The sequence below is a fragment of the Panthera leo genome, chromosome B3 (assembly GCF_018350215.1).
Source record: "Panthera leo isolate Ple1 chromosome B3, P.leo_Ple1_pat1.1, whole genome shotgun sequence".
Lineage (NCBI taxonomy): Eukaryota > Metazoa > Chordata > Mammalia > Carnivora > Felidae > Panthera > Panthera leo.
This window is the reverse complement of record NC_056684.1, coordinates 115,572,669-115,596,364: the sequence shown is the minus strand read 5'-3', so window position 1 is coordinate 115,596,364 and position 23,696 is coordinate 115,572,669.

Genomic DNA, 23,696 nt, shown 5'->3' with positions numbered 1-23,696 from the left:
GGCCTGATTGGGGTGGCGGTGATTGTCGCTGACCCGGAAGAAGCTTGGCTCGCCCGAAGGAGGGGAGGATTAATGACAAAGACGGCCCCGTTCTTTCCCATTCAACCCAACCCTCGGAGACGCGCCTTGTCTGCAAGAGACCGATGGGGGAAGGAGAGTGTAGTGTGTGTGTGTGTGTGTGTGTGTGTGTGTGTGTGTGTGCGCGCGCGCGCACGTGTGTGTGTGTGTGTGTGTGTGTGTGTGTGTGTATTTAGGGAGGGGGTCCGCCAGCAACCAGACGCATGCAGACTCACCCTCAATAGATTACTTGAAAACTAGAAAGGAAGGTGCGGCGAGGAGCAAGGGGCGTAGGCACAAGCCACCGAGCTTCTTGTTCTTTGCAGTCAGGCAGTAATATTTTTTTAAGGTGGCAGGGCCTCTTTTTTTTTTTTGTGGATCCAGGTTGTCGCCGAGGTGTGTCTCCCTCTGTGGCCGCCCAGGCGCCCGGAACCCTGTGCACTTCGGCGTGTGGGGCGCGGTATTCCAGGAGCCGCTGACACCTCTGTGTGCCCGCAGCTGTGCAGAATGAATCACAGATCAGAGATGGAAAACACCTGTTACTGCTGGTCATCGGGCTGGGCGTGCATGCGTTCCAGTTTCCATGGACAGTGCCCTTTCCCGGGAGGTTCCATTCCTTCGGTTGCTCTTCCAGCCTGTCTGAGTGTCGGCTGTCGGCTGGGAACTGGCTGCTGTGAAGGGACAAAGATATTAGAGTGTGAGAAGCACTGCCCTAGACGATTCGCAAAGTCCAGAAACGTATACACCCAGATATACTCTGCTAATATTTTGGTGTAATTCCCACCCTTTGTGTTCTACATCCTTATTTGTACAAAGTACTCTTTTAACCAACATGAGTGGTAGGGAGTGTTATATACAGCTTCCTGGTCTATTTATGTTCAATTGTATGTGATTAAATAGTCTTTTAAAGCCTGTGATGAATGAGAACTGTATATTGAGTGGACTGGGGTATCTTGAATCATAAGGGTGGACATTTGTTACACGCAGAGTTGCCATTTGTATAGTATTGAGGGCTTTTATTTGGGCAGGATCTTAATATACTAAATTAAACTAAACCTTGTATGTTACAGTATCTTACTTTTCCAAGTGCGTTAACATCTTTAATCTCATTTAAAACTCACATTAGCCCCAGAGAAGAAAAATAATTCTTTAGTCACTCAGTGAGTTTGCATTGTTTTCTGATAAGTAAAATACCATATTATTGTAGTGGTTGAAAGGCTTTGGACTTCAGGTGCATGCTGGGTTTCTGTCTTTGCTGCTTCTGGGTAAGTTATTTGACATTTGAAAACGTCAAATTCCCTCACTTGTTAAATAGCAATGAATACTACTTCCTTCACAGAATTGTTGTGAAGTACATTGTAAGTGTGCATTTAATCATGCGTCATTAAATCCTGTCATTATTGGATCCCCTGATAATTTTTAAAATTTTTTTAATCTTTATTTTTGAGAGAGAGACAGAGAGACAGAGTGTGAGAGACAGAGAGACAGAGTGTGAGCAGGGGAGGAACAGAAAGAGAGGGAGACACAGAATCTGAAGCAGGCTCCAGGCTCTGAGCTGTCAGCACAGAGCCCCACGAGGGTAGGGGAGCGTGGGGGGGGGGGGGCTCAAACTCACGTGAGATCATGACCTGAGTGGAAGTCAGATGCTTAACCGATTGAGCCACCCAGGCGCTCCAGATCCCCTAATAATTATGGTAGACTCTTGTTTATCCATACATATTTGCCAGCCCCTGGCCCTTTTTACTATGAGGTATTCTATCAGGTAGAGCGAAGAGAAGAAATTGGGGGTGGGGTGCTCTGAGTTTTTGTCATTAACTTCCTACTCAGGCAAGTGGAGATCCAGGCCCGGCTCCGAAATAAGATATGAATTGGGTCGTGACAGTCACAACTATGTAAAGGTGAGAAACACTGATGTGCCGATTTGCTTTTTGTCATCCTCCCATGTCCTGGCTTAGTGGTGCAGCATATCGTTCTCAGATTTTGAGCTTGAAGACAGGGCTGCAAGAGACATGTAATCCACGTGGTACTATCCTGTGTCTGAAACAGAGCTGACGCAAGAGCTTAATAGTAGCTTGGGTGAAGGAGAGCATGAGTGAGGGAGAGAATATTATGGGTGGGGGGATGGAGCGAGAGATTTACTATGCCCATCTGTCCTGCTCGGCAGAGCCGTGTGTGTATGTCTAGAACTATTCTGTTTGCTTGTTTTCAGTGTGCTTCTGTCTCCCAGCCACTCATTGGTAATGTGTGCTGGCTTCTCAGAAGTGATCTCCTTCCTTCACATGGAATTAAATAGACGCCAAAGAGAATTTCTCAAACACCCTTTCATTAACGATTGACCATATGCAGAGCACTATTTTGGGAAGCAAGCAGAGATTGAAATGACAGTTTGGGCATGAATTTAGGATTCAGAAACTCAGTACTTCTCAAACTTTAATGTGCATGTCAATCCCTTGGAGATCTTGTTAAAACGCAGTTCCCTCAGTCTGTTCATCTAGGGTGGGGCCCAAGATTGTGCATTTCTAACAAGCTGCTAGGTGATGTCGATACCGCTGGTCGAGGGCCCACATTTCGGGGAGCAAGTATTTAGAGAAAAGGGAAGGTTCATCTCTCCCCTTCTCTCCTGGCCTTTGCCTTCTCCCAGAGAGGACCTGTTCATCGGATCGTTCAGATTCCAGGAAATTAATTGGGCCACATTTAACAAGGGCAGGGTTAGGAACCTCCATCAGCCTTTCCTTCTAGCTCATGCAGCAGGAGTAGGTATGCTGAGCCAAGGCCTCCTCTTGGGATCTGGCCATCTTGTTTTCTCTTCCTCAGATGCATAGCCAAACATACTTTTTATTGCTGTGGTTTCTGGTCCCGTGTGGCAGGGCAGAGGGTGGGAAGAGGTCGGTGTGTAGTGGGGAAGGAGAGGCTCAGGTGGGCCCTCCCCGTCAGCTGCTTACTCCAGCCTTGTCTTCACAAGAGAGCTCTGCACTAAGAGACTGAGCATTTATTCAAGTGAAAATAAAGTCGTATTTTGATTTCTCACCCGTTGATGGCTCTTGAATGTATTGCTTGTTCATGAACCTCACAGGGGAGAGAGATGATCGAGCCACAGTAGGTCCTTTGACTCAAACCAAAACCTCTCCTTTTATTCCTAATAGGCGAGTGCTGGGCACGGGCAATCCTACGGATGACCTCACCACTAATGGAATAACTCATTACTGCTGAGATACATGGGGAGGTTTCTTAGAGAAGGTGTATGTGGAACTATTTTGATGGAAAGGACTTGGCGTGGTACACAGCAGAAGGCACCGTGCTCCTGCTGGCTTTATGGGTCTCAGACGCTCTGTCTGCCCTGCCTTCTGACCTTGTTTCTGGTTCCCTGAGCCTGTGCCCTTCTCCCTGCCTACTGGTCTTAAAAGACGAAAGCCCCCTTTCCTTCCAAGCTCACTCTGGAGCTTGCACACCTCCTAAACAGATGGTGTGTGCTGTTTTCCCCTTCCTTCAGCTCGGTTTCTTAAGCATGTGCGAAAGACATGCATTTGAATCTCTTTTATACTAATCTCAGCTGTTCAGGGTTTGGTTACATGCCAACCAAACCAAAGCTATTTGGGGGATGTTTTTCTAATCTCATTCAACTTCACAATTTACCTGAGAAAATTACAGCATTTCCAGTACAAGTTTTTATCCATATTCAACCTTCAATCCTCCCTCCATGGAAAAGTGGGAGGTTTTTAACCATTTCCTGCGCAGATGTAGCATTAGCTGTATGAGGGCTAACGTAGGCTTCATATTTTCACTCATCTCGCATCTGTCCACTCACCTCCAACCCAACAACAAACTTCTTTATAATTCCAGGGTCCAGTTCAGTCTAGCCTTATTTAGAAAAATAAGGCCTCTCTGCCTATCCTTACCCTCGGCTACTACTCAATCCACTCTGCACCCCCCAACCTTCTCATCTCCAGTATCAGTTATGGCCCTCAGTGGGAGCCATGATACCAGCTATCTGGATCTGCTAGCATCCCTTCCTTAGGGGATTCTTCCTTCCCCTAGTCCATGTGATCCTGGCGAGCTGTCAATCATGGCTGAGGTTTCCCCCTCCCTCACTTGCTATAGCACCTATTCTGGGCTTGACCAATCACATTACTCCATCACCCTATCCCGCAGTGATTGGTTGGGGGGGGGGCACATGACCCAAATAGAGCCAATCAGAAATTTCCATGAGATTTATAAACGAGCCTTGGGAGAGAAAAGTTCTTTAAGTTGGGAGGATTTGAGGTGGAGGCTATCAATGGCCATCTTGCTCACCCCCTAGAGGAGTATCTCAACAATGAAACTGAACAGAGGCCAAAAGGATATGGGGAGAGACAGAGCTCCCGTGGTATCAATTAAATTCTTGGATCCCGTAGGTTTATTTTAAGTTTACTTATTTGTTTTGAGAGACAGACAGAGTGAGCAGGGGAGGGGCAGAGAGGGAGAGGGAGAGACAGAGAATCCTAAGCAGGCTCCACAGTGTCAGCGCTGGGCCACATACGGGTCTTCATCCTACAAACTGTGAGATCATGACCTGAGCTGAAACCAAGAGTCAGTCACTTAACTGACTGAGCCACCCAGCTGCCCCAGATCCGGTAGTTTTTAATGCCAGAGACAGTCTGTACTCCCTAGTATGTGAACCAATGAATTCCCTTTTATACTTGAGCTATTTTGAGTTGTCATTTACAGTTAAAAAAACGATGCATTTATATATTTCTTGTCAGGTATTTACCTCTTCACCCACCACTATTGCCATCCGAGCTGGGCTGCTGTTACATGTGGCTGGTAACTATAACCATGCCCTCCTGCCTAGAACACATTCATCTTTAAAATTCTTTTACACTTATTGAAAATAGTTTATCCATGTACCCTGAAGTTTGTCTTATGGAAAATTTTAAACCTAGAGAAAGAACGGTATAACAAGTCTTCAAGAACCCACCACCCAGCCAGCACAAACAATTATCAGCAACCAATATTTATTACCATATGTTCAGTTTTCCATATGTTCCATTCTCTTACATCTCTCTCTATGCCTTTGGACTCAAGTTTCTTGTGTGTTTCCTTTTTCTGTATTTCTCATTTGCTTGTTCTTAACAACATTAGGTCTTTTAGCCAAAGCCACCTGATTTGCTTCAAGTTTAAGTACGAGGTGTCACCCTTCCTGTAGAGCCTTACTGACCTCCATATACAAGTTCGATGTTCCTTTTATGCTTTGTTCTGGTAGCTCATTTGTCATGTTTTTCTATTACATAGCAATTATTCATCCAGCAAACATCCACTGAAAAATTTCACCATTTCCGGCATTGGAGATCTATCAATGAACAGAGTAGGCAAAAATCCTCATCCTTACGGAGTGGAGGGAGTCTGACAATAAACATCATAAATAAATAAGTTATATAGGATGTTAGAATGTGGTAAGTGCAGGTTGTGTGTGTGTCTTCAAATTTTAAATAAGAAAAATCAGATAGGCCACACTTAACTACACTGCATAATGCTTATCTGCTTGCTTTTTGTCTCTGCAGCTAGACTGGCTAGTCGAAAGCAGGGATGTATCTTAATTTTTTTGTAGCCCCAATACCTATTATAGTAGTAAACACTTTATAATAGTTGTGGAATGGATGGGATAGGCAGCAGAATACAAGACACTGACTGGAAAGACTGTTGGTGTCAAGGGAGTTTTTTTGGTTTTCTTTTATTTTTTTTTTAATTTTTTTTAACGTTTATTTATTTTTGAGACAGAGAGAGACAGAGCATGAACAGGGGAGGGGCAGAGAGAGAGGGAGACACAGAGTCTGAAACAGGCTCCAGGCTCTGAGCTGTCAGCACAGAGCCTGATGCGGGGCTCGAACTCACGGACCGCAAGATCATGACCTGAGCCGAAGTCGGCCACTCAACCGACTGAGCCACCCAGGCGCCCCTGGTTTTCTTTTAAAGATCGTACCTATAAGTGGAAAAAATCCCAACGGTACTGTCTATAAAAGAGCATATAATAGGGGTGACTGGGTGGTTAAGAATCTGATGTTGGATTTCGGCTCAGGTCATGATCTCACAGTTTGTGGGTTTGAGCCCTGTGTGGGGTTTTGTGCTGACAGCATGGAGCCTGCTTGGGATTTTCTGTCTCCCCCTCTCTCTCTGCCCCTCCCCTGCTCACATGTGTGTGTGTGTGCATGCGCTTACTCTCTAAACAAACAAACAAACAAACAAACAAACTTTTAAAAAAAGAAAAAAAAGAGCAGATAATTAAAAAAAAAAGTTCCCTTCTACCCTGGACTCATTCCTTCAAAATTCTTCCCAATGGGCATTCACTGTGACTTGTTTCTCATGCATCACTCCGGTTTATCTATCTACCTACCTATCTATATTAAATTCTAAGTATTATAAGTCTCCTCATCTCTGCACTTAATATTTAATTTCACCATAACCCTATTAGGTTATTATGGCACTCACTTTACAAAACAGAAACCTGCGATTTGGGGGAGGTTAGGTAATTTGCCCAAGGTCACACAGCTCGGAAGCAGGGAGAGGGCCTGCTTGACTCCAAAAGCTATGCTTTTTGCGAACTTTGGAGTTTTTGGATGTCTGCTAGGGGTGAGATAAAGAGGATTTACACAGACTGGTGGACTTAGATAATCTTTAAGAGTCTTTAGGAATCTGGAAATGTGGGGTGCCTGGGTGGCTCAGTCAGTTAAGCATCCGACTTTGGCTCAGGTCATGATATCACGGTTTGTGGGTTCGAGCCCTGTGTCAGGCTCTGTGCTGACAGCTCGGAGCCTGGAGCCTGCTTCGGATTCTGTGTCTCCCCCCTCTCTCCCTCTGCCCCTCTTCCACTTGTGCTCTCTCTCTCTCTTTCTCATTCTCAAAAATAAATAAACATTAAAAAAATAACACTATAAAGAAAAAGAATCTGAAAATGCTCTAATGCTGTGCCACTCCACCATCCATCCTCCGCCCTTTTCTGTCTAGCTTTGTACCCTGGGAAACTGACCTGTGCATCAACTGGGCTCTTTTGCCCTCTTGCTGCTGGTCAGCTTTGCCCAAAGGAAAGCACCAACAAGATGGGACTGGAGGATGGGAGTGGAGAAAGATTAATACATTTCTTTCCCACTCGCTCCCTGCTTTGGCACCATGGTTTTGGGGTGGCTGTGTCCCGTCATTACAATAGGTATGACTGGGTGCCCCCTACTCCTTGGGCTCACCTGTCAGTGGACTCTGGTAACACAATTTCTGCCTTTTGCCCAAATATCTTCTCTAGCTCGCTAGTCTCTGGAAGCTTCAACATTCTTCTTGGTTCCTATAACCATTCCCACACTTCTGTAAAGAGTCTCCATGTGAAAAGTCTCCTTAGATGAATCATTAGAGTTAGATTTTGTTTCTTGTCATGACCTTATCATAAATGCTATTTTCAGACGTTGTGCCTTCCAGGAGATTCTCAAAGACCTGATACTACAAGACCCAATGACATTTATCTTTCCTGGTAAAACTTCAGGTTAGTAGGGTTAGCTATTTGGAGCTAATCTGGCAGCAGTCTATTGGCCAAGGACTGAGACCTGTTCTGCTGTTGGTATGTGAGATTATGAGTATGTGCATTTTGGGGTCATTGTTCCGTTTCTCATAATTGTGTGTGTGTGTGTGTCACCAGGTGTTCAACATTTTAACACACACACACACACACACACACACACACACACACACCCCTTTCCCTTACAGAATGGCTGGAGAGATGTATTGGTTATATACAGCTACCTAACAAATTATCTCCAAATTCAACAGCTTAACATATCATTTATTATTTTTAAATGTTTCTGTGGGAGCATCTTAGTTGGGTGTTTCTGACTCAAGGTGTTTTAGGAAGTTGCAGTCAAGCTATTGGCTGGCACTGAACTTATTGTCTGAAGGCTATATTGGACATGCTTCCAGTTCCAAGCTTACCCACATCCTTGTCGGAAGACCTCCATTGTCTGCTGGCTGCTGGTTGGACACCTTAGTTCCTTATCAGGTAGGTCTCTCTATAGGATTCTGGAGTATCCCCATGACACAGTACCTAGCTTCCCCCAGAGCAAGAGATCTCAGAGATCCATAGTCTTTTAAAATCTAATCTTGAAGGTGATATACCATCACTTGCTGCCATATTCTATTGGTCACACAGGCTAACCTTGGTACCAAGTGGCAGGGACTACACAGGATGTGAATGTTAGGGGAACATTTTGGAAACCGGCTGTCTCAAGAGAGTAGGTATTATTATTTTTTTATTGTACCTAGCTACAACTTACAGGGTACCTGCTAGAACTTAAGAGGGTCTTTATATGATGTTTTTTAAAAAATGAGGTAGGCTGACTATGGATCACAATATGTATAAAAGCATGCGTTTTTATTATAAAAGTCAGATGGAATTCAGGGCATTGAAAGGAATTTAAATTTTTTTGTGGGGGCTTTTTCTGTAAATTTAACTTCCTGATTGAAACATATTATCTATGCATCTTTAAGGTGTTACAATATCATTGGTTTCTGGAACATTGCTTTGGAGCTACTCGGCTAATAGGAAGTTTCCATAAAATGATTCTGTCAGTTGCTACCTTTTGGTTCACTGGGTGTTGGTCTCCCCGGGGGAGAAGATGTGGACTGCTTTGACAAGTGTTGCCAGTGACGGAGTCCAGTGGTAGTGGAGCAGGTGGCACGTCCAATGCCTCGTGCTGGTAGCTTGCTGCCCACATTGTAGATTGGGGGCACCGTTCTTGCCTGTGGAGCAGGTTTAATGGCAGCATTTTGCTTATTTCTTTCCTTTTTTTTAAAAAATTTTTTAATGTTTATTTATTTTTAAGAGACAGAGAAAGCACAAGCAGGGGAGGGGCAGAGAGAGAGGGAGACACAGAATCCAAAGCAGCTCCAGGCTCTGAGCTGTCAGCACAGAGCTTGGCACGGGGCTCAAACTCACAAACCGTGAGATCATGACCTGGGCTGAAGTTGAATGCTAAACCAATTGAGCCACCCAGGCGCACCTTTTGAAATATTTTTTAATGTTATTTATTCTTGAGAGAGAGAGAGAGAGACATAGCGTGTGAGCAGGGGAGAGGCAGAGAGGGAGACACAGAATCTGAAGCAGGCTCCAGACTCTGAGCTGTCAGCACAGAGCCTGATGCAGGGCTCAAACCAACAAACAGCGAGATCATGACTTGAGCCAAAGTTGGAGACTGACCCGACTGAGCCACCCAGGGCCCCCCAACATTTTGCTTATTTCTATTGGCAAATCTTCGGGAATATTATGTCATGGATTCTGAATGTGCTATGCCAGGGAAAGTGGAACACAATTTAGATTGAAGTGAATTCATTGATATTTATTGGTTACTTTGGATTTAGTGGGTTTTTTTTTAATTCTGGGAAAACACATGAAACATAATATTTACCATCTTAACTATTTTTATGTATACATTTCAGTGGCATTAAATACATGCACATTGTTATGCAACCATCACCACTATCCATCTTCAGAACTCTGTTCATCTTGCAAAACTGAAACTGTACCCATTAAACACTAACTCTCCCATTTTTTTTCCGTTGTGGTAAAAAATATAAAATGTACCCTCTTAATCATTTTAAAGTCTATTTTCAGTTGTGTTAAGTATATTCACATTGCTTTGAGGCAGATCTCCAGAACTTGCTCATCTTGCAAATCTGAAAGTCTATACTCATTAAAAACCTCACCTCCCTCCCTTCCCAGTCCTTGGTAACCACCTTTCCACTTTCACTTTTTATGAATTTGACTAGATATCTCACATAATGTTTTCTCTGTGGCCATTAAAATTACATAAGACATCTTAAAGTTACAGCAGTCTATTTTAAACTGATAACTTCTTTGGATGTATATAAAAACTCCACTCCTTTACAGCATTACCCCTCCACTTTGTTAATATGTCACAACATGTATATGTAGGTGCATATATATATATATATATATATATTTTTTTTTTTTTTTTTTTTTTTTAAGTAAGTTTCATGCCAAGGGTGGAGCCCAACACAGGGCTTGAACTCATGCCCCTGAGATCAAGACCTGAGCTGATATCAAGAGTTGGATGTTTAACTAACTGAGCTACTTAGGCACCCCCACAACTTATATTTTTATATATTGTATATCTGTTAACATAAATTTATAGTTATTTTAAATGTTTTTGTTATATATAGTCTATGTACCAAATTACAATAGTACAAGTTACTGTATTTGTCTACATATTTACTTTACTAGAGAGTCTTATATTTCCATAAATCTTTGTGTTGCAGTCTACTCTACTTTGGTTTCAACTCAAAGACTCTTTCTAAAAAAAAAAAAAAAAAAAAAAGTTTATTTATTTTGAGAGAAAGAGAGAGAGAGAGAGAGCAGGGGAGGGACAGAGAGAGAACAGAGAGAGAATCCCAAGCAGGCTCCACAGAGCACATTACAGAGCTCAAACCCACAAATTGTGAGATCATGACCTGAGCCGAAACCAAGAGTCTGATGCTTAACCAACTGAGGCACCCAGGTGCTCCTCTAAGACTCTTTACTTTTTAAAATTTTTTAAATGTTTATTTAATTTTGAGAGATACAGAGACAGAGCATGAGCAGGGGAGGGGCAAAGAGACAGGGAGACACAGTCTCCAGGCTCCAGCTGTCAGCACAGAGCCTGACATGGGGCTCAAACTCACGAACCACGAGATCATGACCTGAGCTGAAGTCAGACGCTTAACTGACTAAGCCACCCAGGTGCCCAAAAGACTCTCTCTCTTTTTTTTTAATGTTTATTTATTTTTGAGAGAGACAGAGACAGAATGCGAGTGGGTTAGGGGCAGAGAGAGAGGGAGACACAGAATCTGAAGCAGGCTCCAGTCTCTGAGCTGTCAGCACAGGGACCGACGTGGGGCTCAAACCCACAAGCTGCGAGATTATGACCTGAGCAGAAGTTGGACGCTCAACCAGTTGAGCCACCCAGGTGCCCCAAGACTCTTTTTTTAAAGTTTTTATTTATTTAAGTAATTTCTACACCCCACATGGGTGATCTCACGACCCTGCGGTCAAGAGTTGCACACTCTTCCAATGAGCCAGCCAGGTGCCATAACTCAAAGACTCTTTTTAATAATTCTTGTAGAGCAGGTGTATTAGTGATAAATTCGCTCAGCTTTTGTTTATCTGAGAAAGTTTTAGTTTCTCCTTCAGTTTTGAAGGACAGTTTTGCTGAATACAGTATTCTTGGTTGACAGTTGTTTTTTTTAGTTTCAGCACTTTGGATATATCAGGTCACTCTATTCTGGCCTGCAAAGTGTCAGCAGAGAAATCCACTGAAAATCTTACTGAAACTCCCTTCTTCATTACAAATTATTTTTCTGTTGCTGCTTTTAAAATGATCTATTTATCTTTGACTTTAAACAGTTTGACTGTAATGTGTCTCAGAGTGGTTCTCTTTGGATTTATCATAGTTGGATTCTCTAAGTTTCTTGAATCTGTATGTCTATTTCTTTCCTCAGATTGGGAGAGTTTGGGCTATTATTTCTTCAAGTAAGCTCTCAACTCCTTTTTCTCTCTCTTCTTCTGGATTCCCTAATATGTATATTATTTCTCTTGATAGAGTCCCATGCATACCTTATGTTCTCTTTGCTTTTCTTTATTCTTTTTTTCTTTTTACTTCTCTGACTCAATGATGAGTCAGAAGAGTAAGTCATGTCCAAATGACTTATCTTCAAGTTCACAGATCCTTTCTTTGCCTTACAAAGTCTGTTGTTGAACTCCCTCAATGAATTTTTCAGTACTGTTATTGTATTTTTAAGCTCGATCTCTTCTGTTTGGTTATTTTTTATAGTTTATATCTCTTTGTTGATATTCTTATTTTGTTCATTTTCCTGCATCATCTTATTGATTTCATTTAGTTGTCTGTGTTCTCTTATAGCTCATTGACCATCTTCATGACAGTTATTTTAAATTCTTTGTCAGAGAGCTCAGAGATCTGTGATTTTTAAAACTTTATTTATTTTGAGAGAGAGAGGAAGAGAAAAAATCCCAAGCAGGCTCCAATCTGTCAGCGCAGAGTCCCATGGGGCAGGGGGGACTTGAACTCACGAACTGTGACATTATGACCTGAGCTGAGCTCAAGAGTCAGATGCTTAACTGACTGAGCCACCCAGACACTCCAGATCTGTGGTTTTTTAGGGTCAGTTTCTGGGGTTTTATTTTTGTTCCTTAATTGGCCCGTGTTTCTTGTTTGCCTTGTAATCTTTTACTGGATTTGAGCATCTGAAGAAACAACCACCTTTCCCAGCAGTATTGGTCTTTGTGTGCTAGCTTTGCGCAGGGGAAGACCTTCACCAATCAATTCAGCTGTAGGTTCTAGGACATCTCAAACCTTTTCTGATCTGTTGCTCCCCCTGGTGTCTACCTGGGGTTCTGCAGCTCTGACTTGCTCACCTCTTGTTTTCAAAGGCTTCCAAACTCTGGTACCAGTTTCTTAGATGGTCCCAGTCAGGCAGGATAGAAACCAGTCATTCAGGCAACCCCAGACAAAATAGAATGTTGGGCACATGGCCCATTCTTTTGCTAACATCCTGATGGAGAGCCCCTGGTCTGAGGGATCGCCTCCCAGTTGCTCCATACTATTCTGCATGAGAAAATACTGAACATTTCCTACCCTTTTTGTTGGAATCCTTTCTTGGTTTTACAATGCCTTGAGTGCTGTAGCTTCTTGACTGGTCTCTAGGGTTCTCACAGGGGTATTCTCATCAGTATATTGTTAACATGGCATCTCTGGAGAAGGAAGGCCTATAGCTTCTTAGTCCATCATCTTGCTGTTGTCTTTCTCTCCCCTCAAAACCTTTAACAAATCTTTCCTCTACTCAGATCAGTTGAATTTGAGTACCTGTCTTATACAATATTGTTCCCCTGGTGCCATAATGTTAGAACTAGAGAACTACTAATTTTTGATGAATAAACGGGACATTTCAGGCTGAGGGAGTGTAAGAGAGGGCTTTTTTTGAGCAGGTAGCTGTTTTCTTGCACCTTTTGGTGGATTGGATTACACTTTTGACGACCACAAATGTTTGGACGTGTGGGCCCACTCTGGTTGCCTTATGATAACTGTGAAGTGTGGGCTCATAATTATAGAGCTGCTGAAGGCAGCCAGCGTTTCTTTGCTTTCTCTTGTACTGAAGATCTCTTAAAATCTGCAGAACTGCATCTAAACTCCTGCAGATTCTGCTGCTGTTGTAACAATATGTCACCAGCCAAACTTATCATCCATTATTTATTTCCTTTCCTTACATTCTGCCCCAACCCTCCCGCTCACAGGCTGCAGAGGCTTTGTCAGTAAATTCCGGGCTGAAGTAAGAGCCTGGGAGGGAGGTATTTGAACATACGGTGGGTAGGGTGGAGAAAAAGAATGAGGATGATCATACAGCTTCAACTACACTTGCTTCCAAGATAATCATATGCTGGGAGTGTAAAATATCTGGCCTATCAAGAACAGAGATTCAGGGCTCTCTGAGCTTTCTCAGTAAATCAAAGTTCAGGCTCACTGGTGGGGATTAAGGAAACTTCCTAAGACTAATATTAAGAGAGAAACATGTGAAAACACATGTTCTATCACATAGAGGAGTTTATTAACAGGTTTTTTTCTTCACCTCTTTCCTTTTTCTTTTCTTCCAATCTTCGTTTACATCTATTTTCTAGCAACTAAGTTGCATTATAATTGATACATTTGTTCTATAATCATCAAGTACCTTTCTATGCTGAGAAGGTAAGGCACTACATCCTTTCGAGTTGGCTATTATTGGCAAAGTACTAGCTTTAACAGGGCCACCTTAGCAGGACTGAGAAGAGGGGGAAGGTGTGGAGAAGAGTTCAGAATCAACACAGACAGACCTGAATGGAAGGGCAGGACAGGAGTATCATGGGAATGGAGGACGATCAGACAGCTAGGGTACAAGTTCAAAAAAGCATGACAAATGTACATTTCCAAGTCTATTGCATTAGCTTAGAGACTTTGGGGGCGACCATGCTCAGGATTTATTTTTTAAAGTTTTTGTTATGTTTTAGTTGCCTGTTACCAATCGTCTTTCAGTTAAAAAAATAAAGCCAGAAAAAGGTAAAATGTTGTGTTATATATATATATATATATATGTTTCCCCCCCCCCGCCCCCCCCCCCCCCCCCCCCCCCCCCCCCCCCCCCCCCCCCCCCCCCCCCCCCCCGGTAAATCGGGGCTCTAGAGTTCCTTCTGAGCACTGAGAACAAAATCCAGCCAGCCTCCTGTTTCTGGATCCAAAAGAAGAGCCAATAGGATATTGTTTTGTGAAGCAGAGACCCCTACTGGCAAGGATGGCTTCCACTGTATGGGGAGGCACTAGGCTCTCCCAAGCTGTGAAGTGGAAGACCAATTCAGTCCTTTCTCTGCACCTTCAAGGTTGAAAAATAAATCTCTCTACCTCAGCTTGGCCCTGGGCCAATCTGTGATTGGCTCTACCTACTTCTTCCTGACCTACTTCCAATGTTTAAGCTAGACAAAAAAATTTGTTAAACCAGATAAACTCAACACAACCACTCAAAACCATACTTTTCATGATACAACTTATGTGAAGGCTCCAGAGTACAGAAATAAATCACCGAATCTTTGAACAGGTGGCACCAGGGGGTTGGGTGGTGGGAGAAGGTCCTCAGAGGTCCCCCCAACCAAAGTGTATTTGATTACAATGAGGTCAGTCTTTTGTGTTCAAATCCTGGTTCTGCCACCGGTCACCTGCATGCATTCAGCAGGTGATAACTTCTCTAGGCTTCAGAATCTGCATCTTAGAAGTGGAAACGATAGTACCTCATAAAACTGTTGTGGAGATTAAATGCCAAAAATCTGTGTCAAGTGTTTTCATTGAGTTTAGGGGGCATAATAAATGCTCAATACATGTTCATCATTTTTGTGGAAATTATTCTTACCATCAAGATTAAGATATCGGATAGCAAATGGGAGCCAACATAGCACTGTTGCTAACGAATGTGGGCTCTCTGACCTTGGGAAAATGATTTAACCTTTCTCAGCCCCAGTGCCCTCTCAAGGATTGTGGTGAGGTAAGGAAAAATGTTGTCTCTCCTTAGCTCATTATCTGAACAACTGAGATATAAACTGAGATATAGAAAGGTTTGTTGGCAAACTAGAAAAACACTTCAATAATCCTTAAAAGGGAGGGGTGTAGCAGAGGTTGGGGTTTTAAAAAGCTCACTGAAGTTTGAATTCAAAGGTCTAATATGTTTCTTAAGCTATACAAGTCAACCTAACTTATGTTTCAGCAAGAACTACCCTCATTCTAGTCTAGGCTGGACCCTACCTGGAAGAACACCTAAGTCTTTGCAGCAATGAGTTAGAGTTCGTTTGAGGAGGCAGTTGGTGGAGTTATTTCTGTGTCTGTAGGCAGCTGTAAAGGTGTTAGGCATCACCCTGTTCCAAACACTTAAAAAGTTAGTTGTCATTGTGTTGATTCCAATAAGCAATGTGAACTTCATTGCTACCCTCTTCGAGTCCCTTCTTTGAAATGCAGCCCAGGTAGCTGCCTGGAAAGAAAGGATCTGGATTTTAGCTGTTGGAATCTGCTTTATAACAAACACCAGGTTTTGAGGTCCTTATTCAACAAATACGGCCAGGAAGCCAGAACAGAAAATTAAACCAATGTAAGCCTATGATGGAGGAATAAAAAATATCCACCAAACCAGTTAGCTTCCTTTAATGTGTTTGCCACAGCCCCAGTATTCTACCATTTACTCAGTGGCCGCTGGACCTCCTAAGTTTACATAGAAGACTCAGAGATTTTCCTGAGTTTTATCTGCCCAGTACACATCTTCACCGTATAATTCACCAGCACTTCAAACACACACAACTAAAATAAAACCCACTATTCTACCCCCTTCCCCAAATTGCTCTTCCGTGTGTATCCTATCTCAGTAAATCATTCACCCAACTGCCAAGCTAAGTTTCTTGAATTCTCCCTGTCCTCACCCCGGGCTCGTCACCAATCCTTATCGATTGCACCTCCTAAATATAGTTCATTTCTTACTGTCATTAGCTTAGTATAGGTCATCATCTTTTCAGGCTCAGATTATGATAACACACTTCTAAATCCAAATCTGACTTTGTCACTTTCTTCCTTAAAATTCTTCCTTTAGGGGCACCTGGGTGGCTCAGTCAGTTAAGCGTCTGACTCTTGGTTTCAGCTGAGGTCATGATCCCATGGTTCATGAGTTCGTGCTCTGCATCAGGCTCCACAATGACAGTGCAGAGCTGCTTGGGATTCTCTCTCTCCTTCTCTCTCTCTCTCTCAAAATAAATAAATAAACTTAAAAAAAATTTTTTTTAATGTTCCTTTAGTATCCCACTGCTCTGAACTCCTTGATGTGGTGTTTAATAATCTTGCCACTGAATTCTGCTATAACCTTATCTCTCCCAATCTTTCATATATTCTGTGCTCTAGTCATTCTGAACATTTTTCACTTTCTTGTTCTCTCTTGCCTCTTGGTTTTGGTTCATGCCCTACCTTCTGCCTTGCGTTTTCTTACCTCTCTTGCTCAGTTGGCAAACCCCTACTCCTCTTTCTTGTCTCTGTTTAGATATCCTGTCCTCCAGGAAGCCTTCCTCCATCTCCCTCACACGTTTTATACCCTCTTTTCATGCTCTCAGACTCCTTTGTTTCCTCCATCATAGTTCCAATTACAATGAAGTTTAATTGTCAGGGCTTTACTTGGTCCACATCCCTCACTAGACTAAAATGTTGAAACCATCTCTATCTTATTCACTGTTATTTCTCTGTCATCTATTATAGTGGTTGGCACAGGAGGTTACATTCTAAATATATTTTTAAATAAATTATGAATAATAACACAAAAAATATCCTTTTGTCATGTGGCAGCCCGCTTAAGGTAAAATCAGCTATATTTGGTGATATCAACATGTAATTGGAACTTGAAAGATCCTGAAGTTCTCTCTTGATCTGAGTCTTCAGCAAGTTCATCACTGGGACTTTTCATCCCATCACATGCTCAGTCCAGTGCATGTAGCCTAGAGGGAAGAGGGAGGGAGAAAAGTGCTTGATTCAGGAGTGTTGAAATGCTGACTATAGTAACAGCTTGGGATGTCAAAAGTTTCCATCCCTTACAGATTCAAGAACCCATAAAGTCACTGGGCTTCTCCCTGAAATATTTAGAAATGATGTTTGAGGGGCGCCTGGGTGGCTCCATCTGTTGAGTGTCCAACTTCAGCTCAGGTCATGTTCTCATGGTTCATGGGTTCAAGCCCCACATCGGGCTCTGTGCTGACAGCTCAGAGCCTGGAGCCTGCTTCATTCTGTATCTCCCTCTCTCTCTCTCTGCCCCTCTCCCAACTTGTGCTCTCTCTCTCCCTCTCAAAAATAAATATATAAACATTAAAAAAAATTAGAAATGACGTTTGACACACTTAGCTTACATTAAACAACCAACAAATATTCATTGACCACCTACTATGTGCTGGACTCTGTTCTGAACATCAGACAAAAATCCTTTCCAGAGCTTTCTTTCTCCAGTCTGACTCAATCCTCTGACAAACTAAACCTGCCACCCCCTCATTACTAATCGTAGTACAGCATCAATAGGAAACACTTGGTTAAACCTGTGTGTTTGGTCAGCATGTGGGCTGTATGTGTTATAACCTGAAAAATGGAAAATCATTCCTATGTCTGGGACATTTGTGTAGCGTAGCTACACAGAGAATATCTTCATAGGGAATTTCCATTATTGGTCTTTTTTTCCTGTTCCTTTCTGTGAGCTCTGCTGAATTCATTTCTGATAATAATTCAGAGGTGTTTTCCAAAAGACAGGATATAAGTGGAAAAAGGAAATGTGGCTGGAAAATGGAAGTTCACTAACCAAAGCAGCCCTGGTGTACCTATGGGAGATAGAGTGGCAGTGTTTAGACTTGAGATTCTTCCCCATAAAAGGCAAGGAACAAAGCTGTAGCCTATCTTTTAAACACACGTTATCATGAAGCAATGGGAAATCTCATACACTGCAGTTGGGAGCATGGAGTAAGTCACTTTGATAATAATTTGGTATTTTCTTCTAAAGTTGAATACATGTATAGCTCATGACTCAGAAATCCCACTTTGAGGTTTATAGCCTAGAAGAATGTGTACACATGCACCTCAGGACACGGGTTCAAGAGTGCTTATAGCAGCATTATTCCAAATAGCCTCAAAATGAAAACAACCCAAATGTTTACCAGCAGCAGAAAGAATAAATCGTGACACATTAACACAACTGAACACTATTCAGCAACAAAAACGAACAAGCTACAGCCATAAGCATTTAGGTCATTCTAAAACATAAAGTCGAGCAAATGGAAAACTCAAGATAGAAAAAGAGAAATTGTATGATCTCATTTACACACCACCCTCCCCCCCCCCCCAAAAAAAAAAAGGGCAGACCTAATCAATTGTGTTTAGGAATGCATTGTTAGTTGGTAAAAATATTTTAAAAGGCAAGGAAGCCATTATCATAAAAGTCAATATTGTGATTACCTTCAGTGAGAAGGGAGGAAGTTGAGATAAGAAGAGACACAGGGCAGCCATGTTCTATTTCTTGACCCAGGTGGTGGTTAAATGGCATTCATTCTGTAATCATTAATTAAGCCTTGTAACTTTTTTTTTTTTTTAATTTTTTTTTTTCAACGTTTTTTATTTATTTTGGGGACAGAGAGAGACAGAGCATGAACGGGGAAGGGGCAGAGAGAGAGAGGGAGACACAGAATCGGAAACAGGCTCCAGGCTCCGAGCCATCAGCCCAGAGCCTGACGCGGGGCTCGAACTCACGGACCGCGCGAGATCGTGACCTGGCTGAAGTCGGACGCTTAACCGACTGCGCCACCCAGGCGCCCCAAGCCTTGTAACTTTTTTTAGTACACACACACACACACACACACACACACACATATACACACACACACGTATACATATATATATATACACACATATATATTCCTCCCCTCCAATAAAAAAGTTAAAAAGCCAGCCTTGCATGGTTCTGGGGTAGTCGAGGTTAGTGGTGAAGAGTGTGAGCCCTGGAGTTAATCAACTTGGGAGTCAACTGTGGCTCGACTACTCATGATCTGTGTGAGTTGGAGCTCTCTACCCTTGACAAGCGTCAGTCTCCTCCTCTGTAAAATGAGAATTACAGTAACATCCACCTTATAGACTTGTTATGAGACTTAAGTGAGATTATTTATATAGCACTTAGCCCAGTGCTTGATACTTAGTTAAGTGCTAGTAAGTGGTAGCTAAAAGACAAACATTCAATGGCGTTTTTTTTTTTCTTTTTTCTTTGCTTGTATGCTTTAACAGGCCCAGTGGCTTTCTCTTCAGACCAAGACAAGGGAGTATATGCGGAAATAGAGGCAAGGAAAGGAACTCCCTGAACATGCTCTCATCTTGGGCAGCCATGTCAACCACTGTAGGGAGCTTCTTGGATATATTAGAACTGAACCTACTTGGACTATATCCACTATCAGGGGGTGAATATTAATGTATGTGTGTCATCAGTTAAGAGGTATCTGTTCAAAAAAGACACATAAGAAGTTGGGGATTTTTTTTTTTTTAAGGAGGAACTCCAGAGTGTGTTAAAAGAGGAACCTTAGTGGAAGCACTGAAGAAATGTGGGAATTCATCTGCTTCATAACACCCGAGGGAATATAAAAATACACACTGAATGTAAGAAAACAGTAAAAAGAGCATCACTGAAGATGAAATGATTAATAAACCCAAAGGAATGGACCCCTTTGGGAATTTTATGAGAGTTATACACCCCTGTCCTAGAAAAATGTACATAGACCATGATGCACACACTTCTCATTCAATTCTAGGGAATTCACAGTCTCTCCAAAGCCCTTCTGTGAACAGTCTGAGTTCTTCATGCCTTCTAAATATAGGGTTCTTTAGAAGAGCAATAGCAGCCAGAAAGATGTAGTAGGAACACAGCATGGAAGGCTTAGGGATGGGAGTAGCTTTGATAAGAGCAGGGTTTCTGAGGTGCCTGGGTGGCTCAGCCGGTTAAGTGTCTGACTTCAGCTCAGGTCATGATCTCACAATTCGTGAGTTTTAAGCCCCGCATCAGGCTCTGTGCTGACAGCTCAGAGCCTGCAGCCTGCTTAGGATTCTGTGTCTCCCTCTCTCTCTGCCCCCCGGCCCCCGCCCCCACACACACACCCTTGTGCTCTGTCTCTCTCTCTCAAAAATAAGTAAACATTAAAAAATTTTTTTAAAAAAAGGCAGGGTTTCCCAAAACTATGTCTGACAGAACATGTGAGATCTTGACGAGTACATTCTTCAATATGTTCGAAAAAACTAAACATATTTATATAGTGTTTTATATTATGTGGCAATCTGCCTTAAGGAAATAGTGTAACATACCTGATACCACAGGTCAGATAACACAACACATTGATGCATGGTATTGACATGCACATTATTTTTTTTTTTTTTTAATTTTTTTTTTTTTTTAACATTTATTTATTTTTGAGACAGAGAGAGACAGAGCATGTACAGGGGAGGGTCAGAGAGAGAGAGGGAGACACAGAATCTGAAACAGGCTCCAGGCTCCGAGCTGTCAGCACAGAGCCCGACGCGGGGCTTGAACTCACGGACTGCGAGATCATGACCTGAGCCGAAGTCGGCCACCTAACCGACTGAGCCACCCAGGCGCCCCTTGACATGCACATTATTGACAGCACTTACTAAATATCCTTACATTGACAGATGACGCTTCTTTGGTGGCTGTTGGTTCATCTATGTCATCATAATATCAATATAAGTTTGTGATATTAGCTAGTGTTAACTGCACACTCATTATAATACTATACGAAGTCATTCTCTATGATTCTGCGACCAAAAGAATGCATTCATCTGGGAGGTCATTTTCTGTAGTCTGCTTTAGTCATGGCGACCAGGTTACCTCATGAGCTTTCTATGGGCGTTCTTCTGACCCTTATGAAATGTTGAGCGGGGGGGTGAATGCTGTGAGGTGCCACCCAGATATCCCTTCAGGAATAAAGGGCTCATGCTCAGCTATTGGGACAACTCTGAAGGGCTAACTCAACTTCAGAGCTTCTCCTGGGGCTGGCTGAGCCCATTGCCAGAGCTGTGTCATAGCTCAACTTTTCCCTCAGTTGACTCCTGCTTCCTTCCCCTCTTTTCCACAAGAGTTGATTCTGAGAGTACCCCTTAACAAAAACCATGTTTTCTAACCACCCCAGAGTTGGTATCCCAGAGGACTGAACCTGAGTTCAACATCTAAGTGCTCAGGGAGCCTCTCGTGGTCTTAAGCTACCCAGGTCTTAGGAGAGAGTTCCTAATATGATTCCTGTAAGGCAGCCATGATTCCTGATTCCCCTAAGACATACCTCCCCCAATGCCTTTTCTCAGCCCAACTCTTAGTAGAGACTCTGGGCTCTGGGCAGCAGAGTTAATTCCAGACTCCACCCATTGGTAGAGGTGTGGGATACTACCTGGCTTGCGTAGGATCCAGGAGGCAAGGCACTGCTCAGCTAAGTGGGGACTATCTGTCAGGGCAGATGTTTAGGCTAGGAATGCAGAGATTGAAAATGAAATTCCTTGGTGTTTTGGTCCAAGGCAATTTCTCTCTCTCTCTCTCTCTCTCTCTCTCTTCATTATTGCCCCCTTAAGGAGCATTTTTTGAACATTTTTTCCTAGTCACCCCCACGCCCAATGATTTATTTTAAAGGAGGGAAGTGGTTTTTTTTAACAACCTCATTGAGATATGATTCACATACCATACAATTTACCCATTCAGAGTACACAAATCAATGGCTTTTAGTATATTGAGTTGTGCAACCATCACCTCAGTCAATTTTAGAACATTTCATCAATCCCAAAATAAACCCTGTTCCCATTAGTTATCACCTTCAGCCCCCCATCGTCATTTCCCCCAGTCCTATACAATCACTAATCCACTTTCTAATTCTACAGATCTACCTTTCTGGACACTTCATATAAAAGGAATCCTGTGCAGGTGCCTGGGTGGCTCAGTTGGTTGAGGGTCCAACTCTTGATTTTGGCTGAGGTCATGATCCCAGGGCTCTGGGATTGAGCCCCGTGTTGGGCTCCACACTGAGTGTGAAGCCTGCTTACGATTCTCTCTCTCTCTCTCCCTCTCTCTCTCTCTCTCCCTCTGCCCCTCCCCTGCTCATGCACACATGTGTGCTCTCAAAAATAAAAATAATAATAAATAAATGAAAGGAATCATATAATCTGTGGTCCCTATGAAATTTTAATAAGGCTGATATACGATATACTTGTTTATGGGCTGCATGTATATCTGTGCTTTATACATAAAGCAGTTAAGATTTTTTTTTTTTACACCCCTGCTAAGAACTAGTTTCCATTGCCCACACTGAGAAGGAGTGAGCCAAGGTGACAGTGTCTCCACAGAATTTTCCTAACCAGCTGCAGATACCAAAACTGTGAGTCATTTGTTGACAATAAACAATTATCAAAATGAGGTCTTTGTGTAATTGGCTTAATTACTACCACCACCTCCAGAAACTGGCTACAAGTGAACTCTTCACAAGCATAATAGAAGTGAATGCAGTTTTCCTGACTAACACCAAATACTACTTTGTAAATGGAAAAATCTGATCCTAAAAAGTAGCAATCCGGCTCGTCTTTTACCTGCATCTGCCTTTGAATGGACCTACTGAATAGCTTCAGGGGTCCTGCCTGCTTTCACAGAGGGGCACCAGAGATGTCACCAGAGTGGTCAGATCTAGCAGTCAAAACTCCCAGATTCTGGAAACAGTTTGGGATAACATAATGAATCGCTTCTCGGCCTTTTGGCTAAGATCAAGTGGGATAACATAATGAATTTCCATGAAAAAGATGGCAGTCTATTAAGTGTTTTAAATCCCTTTGAAATAAATGTAATCTGAGGTTTTAAAACTATTCCTATCCCTTATCTGAATAAGTGTTAAAATACCAGTGGGTCTCCCTTTTATAAGATGATATTTTACTTAGCAGCTATTTGCTTCCTATAAGTTTATATGTTTTGTTCCTTTTAACCATTGGAGGTTCCTTCTGGGCAGAGAGTATCATGAAGAAATCAACCCTGCCTCCTGTCTACCTTGGATTATTGTAAACTTGACTATGAAAATCATCTCAAAAGTCCCTATTTACAAGATTAATTGATCCAGACATTCCAGGACAGTTGGCTCTATTCTGACAAGTTGGTGATGGCTCTTTACGAAAGTCTTTTCCAGGGACTGATAATTAGGGAAGAAAATCTGGTTAAAGAATTAGACTGATGTTAGCCAGCGGTCCTGAGTTCCATTCTCAAATGAATCAACATAAGTCCATTTCTTTTGATATGCCCCGATTCGAGAGACCCCCCCTGAAAACAAACCACCAGAGTCCAGAGTCAAAGCCAAGCGGCAAGGGTCGTTTATTGCAGGTTCGAACCCAGTCCTCCGCGCACTCGTTGCCGGTGACGCTAAGAGGCCCCGAGCAAGGATCTTACAGCTTCTTTTATAGACAGGCACAAACAAGGTAGGGATTTTTTTTTGAGGTTACAGAGCTGTTATAGGTTGACATTTAAAT